Below are 10,442 nucleotides of genomic sequence, written 5' to 3' on the forward strand. Positions count from 1 at the left end.
GTATTCCAGAATTTGGGGATCGGGTTGTTAAACCGCTGGTAGCTTGAAATCAGCCTTGGGGGAGTACTCACATCACGGGGATTGGCAAAGCAACACATCAGATGTATTTCTTTGTGGGTATTTCCTTTCTGAGACCCAGCCTACCAGCCTATCATCATCCATCCCGGCTGCGCGACTGTGGCCCAGGGACTGAACCTTTCGAAACTTCCGTTTCCTTAGCTATAAAACCATGATCATAATGGCCTGTCTGTGTCTAGTGCATACTGTGTCCCAGATGCTGTGTGTAAACTTCTGTATCAACTTGGCTGGGTGCCTACGTGGCTGGTTAAACCTTAGTGCTGGGTGTGTCTGTGAAGGTGTTTCTGAAAGAAGTGAGTATTTGAATTGGTGGGCTGAGGGAGGCAGACCCCAGCGTGGGCCAGCATTATCCAACTTGTCAAAGGTCAGAAGAGAACCAAAAAGCTTGAATTTGTTCTCTGACAGCCCGCGTTGGGCTGGGAATCCATCAGTCCTGGTCCTTAAACCTTCAGACCTGGAATGACATCTACACGACTGGCTGTCTGGTTCTCAGGCCTTTGAACCGCACCACCTGCTTGCCTGCGTCTTAACTTCCATAATTGCATGAGCCAATACCTAATAACAAATTTCTTCATAGAGATATATATTTACATATATTTACATACCTACAGACTAAAAGTATGAGTTCCCCCAAAATTCGTTTTTTTTTTTTAAGATTTAATTTATTTATTTGGCAGACAGAAATCACAAGTAGGCAGAGAGGCAGGCAGAGAGAGAGGGGGAAGCAGGCTCCCTGCTGAGCAGAGAGTCCAATGCAGGACTCGATTCCAGGACCCTGAGATCATGACCTGAGCCAAAGGCAGAGGCTTAACCCACTGAGCCACCCAGGTGCTCCTCCCCCAAAATTTGTATGTTGACGCCTAACACCCCATGTGGTGGTGTTTGGAGGTGGGGTCTTTGGGAGGTGACTAGGTCCTGAGAGCGAAGCCCTCACAGGGTTAGTGCCCTAGAGAGCATCCCTCCCCTTCCGCCATGTGAAGACACAGCAAGAAAGTGCTTGTGCGCCCCAGGGAGTGAGCTCCGACCAGACACAGAGGCTGCCAATGCCTTGCTCTCAGACTCCCAGCCTTCAGCATGGTGAGAAATAAATGGTGGTTCCTTTGAGCCCTCCGGTCTGTGGTCCTTTGGTATTATAACCCGAACACAGGCTAAGACATCTCTGTATTTCTTCTTCTTTTTTAAGATTTTATTTATTTATTTGACAGAAAGAGAGATCGTAAGTGGGGACAGAGGCAGGCAGAGAGAGAAGGGGAAGCAGGCTCCCTGCTGAGCAGAGAGCCCGATGCGGGTCTCGATCCCAGGACCCTGAGACCATGACTTGAGCCGAAGGCAGGGTCTCAACGCACTGAGACACCCAGGCACCCCTGGATTTCTTCTTACCGGTTCTGTCTGTCTGGACAAGTGGCTACGATACTGTGCTAAGTGTTTTACACGCAGTTGCTCATGTATCCCTCCCTCCAGCCTTCTGAGGTAGGACTAGCACCTGCGTTCTTCAGATGAGAAGCTGAAGGGCGGAGGTAAAGTAATTCACCTGAAGGAACACGGGTAGGGTCAGGAAGCCTCGCAGTCTGGGTGCTCTCCGCCCTCCAACCGCTGTACCTGCTGCCACCCGGCCATCCTGGCTTCGTCAGGGGAGACGCCGTGCTGAGCATTTTCCACAGGGAACAGGTACACCTCCAAGCCCTCCAGCCTTGTGGGGGAGCTTTTCCTGTAATAGCCAGATAAGACGGCTCCAACCTCCATTCCAGGACCTGTGGGAAGGTGGAGCCTTTCCTGCTCTTTCTGAGGAAGTCCAAGGGGCTGTTGCTGTCTCTCGTCACCACTCACTCTGGGTCCCTGCTTCTGGATGAGTTCTCAGAGCCCCCCTCCCTTGCTGCCCTGCCTTCTGTGACCGTCACCTTTTCTCAGGGGCTCCCCCCTCACCTGGCCACCATGACCACCATTCCCTCCTCATCTGTGCCCCCAGCCCCCACAGACATGCAGCGGCTGAGTGTGACAGACTCTCCTAACGGTGCAGGGTGACAGAAGGGGGACAATCCAGCCCGGGATGAAAAGCTGCCCACCTGGAACAAATGGTGATGACTCCGTTCACATCTCTCACCCTCCTCTGGCCTCAGGCTCCGGCCTCCCGCCATGACACCCTGGGACACCCTGCCCGGTCTCCCCCTCCTCCCCTCCCCCCATGTGGGGGCCCCTACCCCCTTGGCCTGCTGGTGGCAGGGTTGACATTTCTGGTTCTTGTGTCCTCCACAAAACGGCTCCCTTGATTCTCAGCTGGGGTGGGGGGGAGGTCACCTTCCATATGAAGGGGTTTTCCTCCCCCTGCCCCCACTGAGACGCGGAAGCAGCTGCTGACAATGTCTTGCTTCCTGTAAATATGCTTGAGATGATTTCAATCCCTTCAATTACGGAGGGAGGTAAAAGCCTCATGTTCCCGGAGAGCAATTTCCTGGTGAGGTACCAACTCTGAGACGTCGGGCGGCTTCCTTCCCTCATCTGGGCCTCAGACTCCTCGTCTGTAGACGGGGGATAACAAGAACACTGGCCCCACGAGGTCGATCCCCGGTATGTTGCCAACTCAACAAATACTGGCTGTTCATTATATGACAGACGAGGAAACTGGGTTCTAGGCCCAGCTGTGTTATTAACTTGCTGCATGGGGGCGCCCGGGTGGCTCAGTGGGTTAAGCCTCTGCCTTCGGCTCTGGTCACGATCTCAGGGTCCTGGGATCGAACCCTGCATCAGGCTCTGCTTAGCGGGGAGCCTGCTTTCTCCTCTCTCTCTGCCTGCCTCTCTGCCTGCTTGTGATCTCTGTCTGTCAAATAAATAAATAAATAATCTTAAAAAAAAAAAACCAAAAAAACCAACTTGCTGCATGTTCTGAGCCTCAGTTTACCTGACTGGAGAAGGAGAAGGGGCTGCTGAAGTCTGTGCAGGCTTCCCTGCCCAGCAGGGAGCCGGATGTGGAGCTTGATCCCTAGACCCTGGGATCTTGACCTGAGCTAAAGGCAGACACTTAACGACTGAGCCACCCAGGTAACCTGTTTTATTATTATCAGCCATTCCAGACCTGCTGTTCCCGTGAATGGCATCTGCGAGTCTTTACATTGGGCACCCTATGGAGCTTTTTTGTCTGGCTGTTCCTCTGAGTCTTTATATGATAAAATTGATAAACTTGAGTAGTGTTTGGGACGCCTGGGTGGCTCAAGCCATTGGGCGTCTGCCTTCGGCTAAGGTCATGAACCCAAGGTCGTGGGATCAAGCCCTGTGTAGGGCTCCCTGCTCAGCAGAGAGCCTGCTTCTCCCTCTCCCTGCCACTTCCCCCTGCTTGTGCGCACTCTCTTTCCCTGACAAACAGATAAATAAAATCTTTAAGCAAGCAAACAACAACAAAAAAAACACATTGAAATACACACAGTGTATTTCTAAGTGCAGCAAGACATTCTAGCAAATTATCAAAGCAGGGGAAGGGGTGGTGGGGTTGTGCCTGACGTGGGGACGGTCATATGGAACAGAGAGAGCCCTTTTACTGGTGGGATCTGGTGCTACTACCAGATAGAAAGTGCCAGAAGTGTGGCACCTGGGTGGCTCAGTGGGTTAAAGCCTCTGCCTTCGGCTCAGGTCATGATCTCAGGGTCCTGGGATCAAGCCCCGCATTGGGGTCTCTGCTGAGCAGAGAGGCCATGCCTGCCTCTCTGCCTACTTGTGATCTCTGTCAAATAAATAAATAAAATCTTTAAAAAGAAAAAGTGCCAGAAGTGAATCGAATTGTTGGATACTCAGCAGGTATCAGAGGGTTAGCTGGTGCCAAAACACCTCACAGACTCTGTTTGATGATGCTTATACATGGGCCCTGCAAAAGAAACACGTTCCAGAAAGCAAGGAGAGCACTGATCCGGCTGGGGAGGAGGCAGCGGTCACAGGAAGATATGATGAAGCCTGACGGTGGGTTCCTGAGGGATGTGGTGTTATTCTTTCTTTCTTTCTTTTTAAGATTTTATTTATGTATTTGACAGAGAGAGAGACAGCAAGAGAGGGAACACAAGCAGGGGGAGTGGGAGAGGGAGAAGCAGGCTTCCCCGCCCAGCAAGGAGCCCAATGTAGAACTCGATCCCTGGACCCTGGGATCTTGTCCTGAGCTAAAGGCAGACGCTTAATGACTGAGCCACCCAGGAAACCCGTTTTATTATTATTATTATTATTATTATTATTCAGTTATTTTTTAAAGTAATCTCCACCCCCAACACGGGGCTTAAACTTACCACCCCAAGATCAAGGGTCATGGGCCCCACAGACTGAGTCCACCAGGCACCCTGCCTTGATACCATTCTTGAAAATTTTGTTTCCTTGAAATATTTCACAATCATCTACTCGAAAAGCAAACAAACACACAGCAGGCTGGGATGCAGTGGAAAGAGCCTCGACTGTGTCTGGAGTCCTGGGGCCCCGGTGTCAGATACACCACGTGGGACCTGAGCCGGTCCCTGCCCTTCTCTGGGCCAGGAACCAATCTTACTTACTTGGATCCAAACATATATTGAATGTCTATTAGGTGCTTCTGTGTTCATACATCTGACCTCCCACGCAGACACTGAGTCCCTGGAAAGATGAGGGGCTGTCTCTCAACCCGGTCTTCTAGTGACCGGCACAGGCCCTAGTACCTAGTAGGTTTTCAGAAGGCAGGGAGAGAGTGGGGAGGGGAGGGAGGAAAAGAGGAAGAGAGAGAGAGGGAGGAAGCAGAGAGCAGAATGAATGAATGCCAGGCCATGTCTTAGAAAAGCTGGAATGTCTCTGCCCCCCCCGAGGGTTTGGAGTCTGTGGTTGAGGTCCTGGTTAGGCATCCCGGAGTGTCCTCAGGACTAGAGGTGGTGATCCTCCTGCCTCGTGCCTGGGTGGCTTGTGCTGGTGGCAAGTGGGGAAGACTGTGGGAGCAGGAGGAAAATCAGTTCAGGGGGGACTAGGAGGCTTCTACCTCCTACTAAAGAGACCCTACCCAAGGCTGGTTTGAGCTCTGAGCTCTGTCTGACCCAATCACGAGAGCACCAGGAAAGACAGAAAAGTGGGAAACCTCCCCTAGGTTGGCCTGGGCTCAAGCCCTTACCAGGCATGAGCCAAGCCCTGAGCCCAGTGGGCCAGAGACCACTCCCCTTGCCTAGCCTAGCAGAGTTTAGCTCTCTATTGAGTTCCTTGGCAATTTTTGTCCTTGATGTCACTGCCAGCAGTTCAGTAAAAACAAGCCCTCCATTGGCAGAGAGGGCAGCTCTGTCAGGAGATCTGGGTTCAATTCCCACCGTTGTCTCCAGGAAGCTGAGTAGGCATGGGCACTTTACCTCGCCTCCCCGAGCCTCTTTGGCATAGTGAAGATTGAAACAGAGAATGTCTCATACCATATTCAAGGAATTCAAAAATAAACTTACAGATACAGTGGCAGCCACGTGGAGACCTTGCCAACCCTGTCCCCCCCCCCTTCTGAGAGGGTGCCACCATCTCGATCTCCGATGATCAGTGTTCTTCCTGTTTATTCTGTTCCCACACGTCGCCATATGGCATATCATCGCTTTGCATCTTTTCAAATGCTATATATATTACGGGATACTGAATGCATTATTCTGTAATTTGCTTTTTTTATTCAATGAAGCGCCTCTGAGATCTCTCCATGTGGATACATGCTGCTCTCGTTCCCAGCATTTTCACTCTTTAGTAACGCACTCTGCAAATAGCCCACAATTCATGCGCTCTCCTGTCATATGCATTCAGGTTGTTTCCAGTTATGTTTCATTTCGAGTGACACTGTAACAGATAATCTTGCACATGTGAAAAAATGAATTAAGCAGAGATAAGCGTTTCAGAGAGCTTACATGCATTAACCAGGGGTGCTCACCATTCATTTTGATGACAGTATTTTTTTTTAAGATTTTATTTATTTATTTGACAGAGATCACAAGTAGGCAGAGAGGCAGGCAGAGAGAAAGAGAGAAAGGGAAGCAGGCTCCCTGCAGAGCAGAGAGCCAGATGTGGGGCTCAATCCCAGGACCCCGGGATCATGACCCGAGCAGAAGGCAGGGGCTTTAACCCACCGAGCCACCCAGGCACCCCTGATGACAGTATTTTCTGGACCCAAGTCAACGCAGACACCTTGACAGCAAGGCAGGTCATTTGAGTTCGGGACTCTCTAGAAGGCAAGAATAATCATTGCCCCCTTCTGTTCGATGCTTCCTGTATGCCAAGGCCTGTGCGAAGTGTTTTTTTGACTTAAGTGCTCTCTAAAACCCTGTGAGGGAGCGACTGGTGTTACCCTGGCTGAGGAAATGGAGGTGCAGTGTTTAGGTCTCTTGGCCAAGGTCACACAGCGGTGGTCGAGCTTGAATTCAAACCGCGCCTGGGTCTGTCTGGCTCCACCACCCGTATTTTTACCAGAACAGAGAGGTCCCAGGTAGCATGTCCCAGAGCCGTGGGAGCATAAAGGCAAGAGGGACAGATCGCCACTGAGGGCCCGGGGAGGCCTTCCTGAAGAAGGTGCCAACCCCAGCTGACCTGAAAAGACGAGGAGCACAGTGGTGGGCAGCGTGGGGGGCCTCTGGGAGAAGAGACATTTCAGGCCAAAGCACCAAGGTAGGCACTGCACCCCTTCCCTCACCACCCCTGACTCCCCCGCCTACCTTCTTAGTGTTTCTCTTACCCCGAGGCACCATCATCTGTCTGCTTTTCCCCCTTCTTCCTGATTCTCCTCTTCACCTTTTTCTCCTGAGTCATCCTTCTCTCTCTTCTCCCAGCCACCCATGGACTCAGCTATTCATCTAACATGAAATAAGCACCAAGACCGGGCCAGGGCTTTGGAGCCTGCGGGATGCGTCCCTAGCACTGGGGGTGACGGCATCCATCACACTCAGCTCTACTTCCATGACCAGCTCCTGAGAACTCTCTTCTCCCTCAAACACACCCAGAGACAAACACACCCTTCCACAAACCAGGAAACCTACTAGAAAAAACACACACACACACAAAACACAATAAAAAACCAAAAGCCAAAAGCCAAAAAAACAAAAAAAAAAACAAAAAAACCCCTCAGAAACACGATCATGGCTCTTGGGCACTGCCTGCTGGTAACTTGAGAGATTACAGCCTGGGCTGGAGAAACCCGGCTTGCCATGGTTCCCCTCACTTCCCTTCCATAATTCTACCTTAGATGGGGCTCTTAAGGGTGGGCTTTTTATCAGAAATAGTTCATGGTCTAGCCTTTGCCCAGCCCAAGCCACAGACCAGAGTAAGAAGCAGTGAGAGGTGGTTATAAGCTGAACCTTTGTGTCTCCCCCAAATTCATCTGTTGAAATCCTGCCCTCCCAGTACGATGCTATCAGAAGGTAGAAAGCTCGTGAATGGGTTTGGTGCTCTCACAAGAGGGCACGTGGCAAGCTGCCACGTGTGGATGCGAGAAGATGGCCCTCCGAAACCATGACCCTGGACCTGCTCTCACCTTGATCTTGGGCTTTCCAGCCTCCAGAACTCAGAAATAAATATTTGCTGTTGAAGCCACTGATTCTATGGTATTTTGTCCAATTAAGGCCCAGATGTTTAATAGGGAGGTGGTGTAACTCTCTAGCGTGTATGTGAATCACATACGTGTGTGCTCTGGTGTGTGTGTGTACATACTCTGAGCATGTGCTTGCACACGCCCGGCCCCAGGCATGGTGGAGCTGTGCATGGGATAACCTAAACCCGTGCACACATCCCCTGTCTGGGGACACGAGCAGAAAGACCCACGAGTGGGCTTCTCCCCTGCGGATTGGGCAACTCTAGGCATCGGCTGGCAGAGTTCCCTGTGGGATCGGGCCCCAGTTGTCTGCCACCACACCTTGTCTAGGCTTCCTTCCCTTCCCTGTCTCACTTCCCGGCTTCCTGCACACGCTTCTCAGGATCCCCTCCCAAATCAACTAGCCGCACCCAGATCCTTGTCTCAGGGTCTGCTCCCAGGACAATGAAGGAGGCGGCCCCAGGGGGGAGGCCAGTTGAGGTTAGTAAAGAGCAAGGGTGTTTGTGTGTGTGTTTTAAGATTTTATTTATTCATTCGACACAGAGAGATCACAGGTAGGCAGAGGCAGGCAGAGAGAGAGGGGGGAAGCAGGCTCCCCACTGAGCAGGGAGCCTGATACAGGACTCAATCCCAGGACCCTGAGATCATAACCTGGGCTGAAGGCAGATGCTTAACCTGCTGAGCCACCCAGGTGCCTCAGACGGCAAGGTTGTAAGAGCCTGGGTCCTCTGTGGTGAGTGGTGAGTGGCCACCCACCACCCTTTCCGGTGAGGTGAGAAAAGCCCTACCTTTAAGTCACTTTGTTTAATTAATTAATTGATTTAGTGAGGGGAGAGAGAATCTTCAGCAGGCTGCACACCAGCAAAGAGCCTGATGTGGGGCTCGATCTCCCCACCCTGAGATCCTGACCTGAGCCAAAACTGAGAATCAGAAGCTAAACCAACTGCGCCACCCAGGTGCCTGTTGGGTCGCTCTGAATGGAGTCCTTTGTTACCTGTGGCTGAAAGCCTTCTAAGAAAATGTAGTCTTCAGGGGTGTATTCTATGTGAAGGGTGGCCGGCAGGCAGGTGAGAACAAGCCAGAGCGGGTGCGGCCCCTGAGTGTGTGTGTGTGTGTGTGTGTGTGTGTGTACACGCACACAAGGTGGCTGCCTCTGCACACCAGAGGCACTGAGTGAGTATCTGCCCTGGGCAAGCCCCGTGTAGCGGCTGTGTATCTGGGACACCGAACTGGGTCACCTGGCATATTTGTGCTTGTCCCACGTGGTTCTCCCGTGAGTCCCAGGCTCCATCTTTCTTGAGCACTTCCCGTGTCCTTGGCCATCTGCTTATCCGTGGCCCCCATCCTGGTTCCCCGGGCCCCTGTAGAATCCCAGCTAGTCTCTCAGAAGGTTTCCTGGTACTTCTTTAGACTCTTTTCCACTCAGCAAGACCTAGAGTTTGCAAACAAACACTGGATTATGTTGTTCTCTTGTTGAGAACCCTTCCAAGGCCCCTGTTGCTCTGAGGTACCTGCCCTACAGAGGCCTCCAGTTCCATCCCTCCCCTCCTCTTCCAGCCTTGGCTTTATTTCTCGGTGTTGAGGTTGAGCAGGGGGGAATGGGGAGATCTGCTCCCACGGGATGGATTTCCCCAGTACCTGTGATGGCTGGTTCCCAGCTGGGTTCAGCCAGCGGAGGGCACTAGTGGGAGACAGGTGGGCTGGAGAAGGAGAGAAGTCGGGGTCTCCCTATACCTCCTCCATGGCTTATGCTAGACAGGCCTGGGCTGGGGCCAGCTTTAGCTGGGCGGCTCTGACTCCTGCACTCCTGCTAACAAGCATCCCCTTCCTCTATTCCTCCATCCTAAGAGTAGCTTGGCTAATCTCTGGGATTCTCCACCTTCCCTGTTGGCTTCTCTGCACTGCGCTCCCCTGGGTAACCAATTCCGCCAGTGAAATTGAGATTTCTGTTTTCTGGCTTGATACTGACAGACACTGACAGCCTCTGACTTCCGGCCTGGGGAGGAAGCCAGCTGCCTGTGTAGGGCGGAGCCACCGGAAGGAACCCCAGCCTTGCTGTAACCTCCCTGAGCTCCCCCTGCCTCTGGACTCAAAGTCAAGTCCCGTAAAGAATACATTTCCTAAGTGTTTACCTTGGACAGAGCTTCTTGCTGCTCACGTCTGAAGGCGTTTGCGGCATTTGGTGCCAGGCACCTATAGCTACCCCCCAAACCCATTCTTTCTCCTTTTTTTTTTTTTTTTAAATGATAGCAGATGTTTTTCTTGTGCACAGGGCATTTCCAGGCTCCTGGGTAGTCAGGGGAGGTCAAGTGCTGATTTCTGACCTTGGTCAGAAGAGATGTATGCAAATTCCAGGTTGGGTGCTTGAAGAGAAAAGTGCAGGCTTTCCCTTCCCTTTCTGTATCTGGAATGTGGGTGGGGTGCAGGAGCCCCACGCGTGAGTCTCCTCGTGGGGCTGCTCCAGCAATAGAAACATATCCTCCGAGTTTCAGGTGCTAGAAGCCTGAAATCGAAATGTCAGTGGGGTTGGTTCCTTCTGAGACCGTGTTGGAAGGATCTGTTCCAGGGCCCTCTCCTTGGCTTGTAGATGGCCGTCTTCCCTCCGTGGCTGTCTGTCTTGGTGTCCAAATTTCCCTTTTATAAGGACAAGTCATGTCGGGGTAGGGCCCACCCAAATGACCTCATTTTAGCTAATTGCATCGGCAAAGACCTTATGTCCAAATAAGGTCACATTCTGAGGTACTGGGGGTTAGGACTTGAACATGGGAATCTGGGGGAGACACAAGTGGACCCATAACGAATGCCTGGAGAATGAACACACGCTCCAGGCACC

The 10,442-nt window shown here is 51.9% G+C and overlaps 1 long non-coding RNA gene across 1 annotated transcript; it reads right to left on the bottom strand.

Moving 5' to 3' along the window:
- Nucleotides 1-1,461: 1,461 nt before the first annotated feature.
- On the bottom strand, nt 1,462-9,331 carry LOC132002012 (uncharacterized). The gene is made up of 3 exons (XR_009399745.1): nt 9,248-9,331; nt 8,848-9,041; nt 1,462-1,786 (listed from the first exon to the last, which is right to left on the bottom strand). It is a non-coding gene; the product is annotated as an uncharacterized LOC132002012 (long non-coding RNA).
- Between the last annotated feature and the right edge of the window lie 1,111 nt (nt 9,332-10,442).

Source organism: Mustela nigripes, chromosome 14, assembly GCF_022355385.1.
Source record: "Mustela nigripes isolate SB6536 chromosome 14, MUSNIG.SB6536, whole genome shotgun sequence".
Lineage (NCBI taxonomy): Eukaryota > Metazoa > Chordata > Mammalia > Carnivora > Mustelidae > Mustela > Mustela nigripes.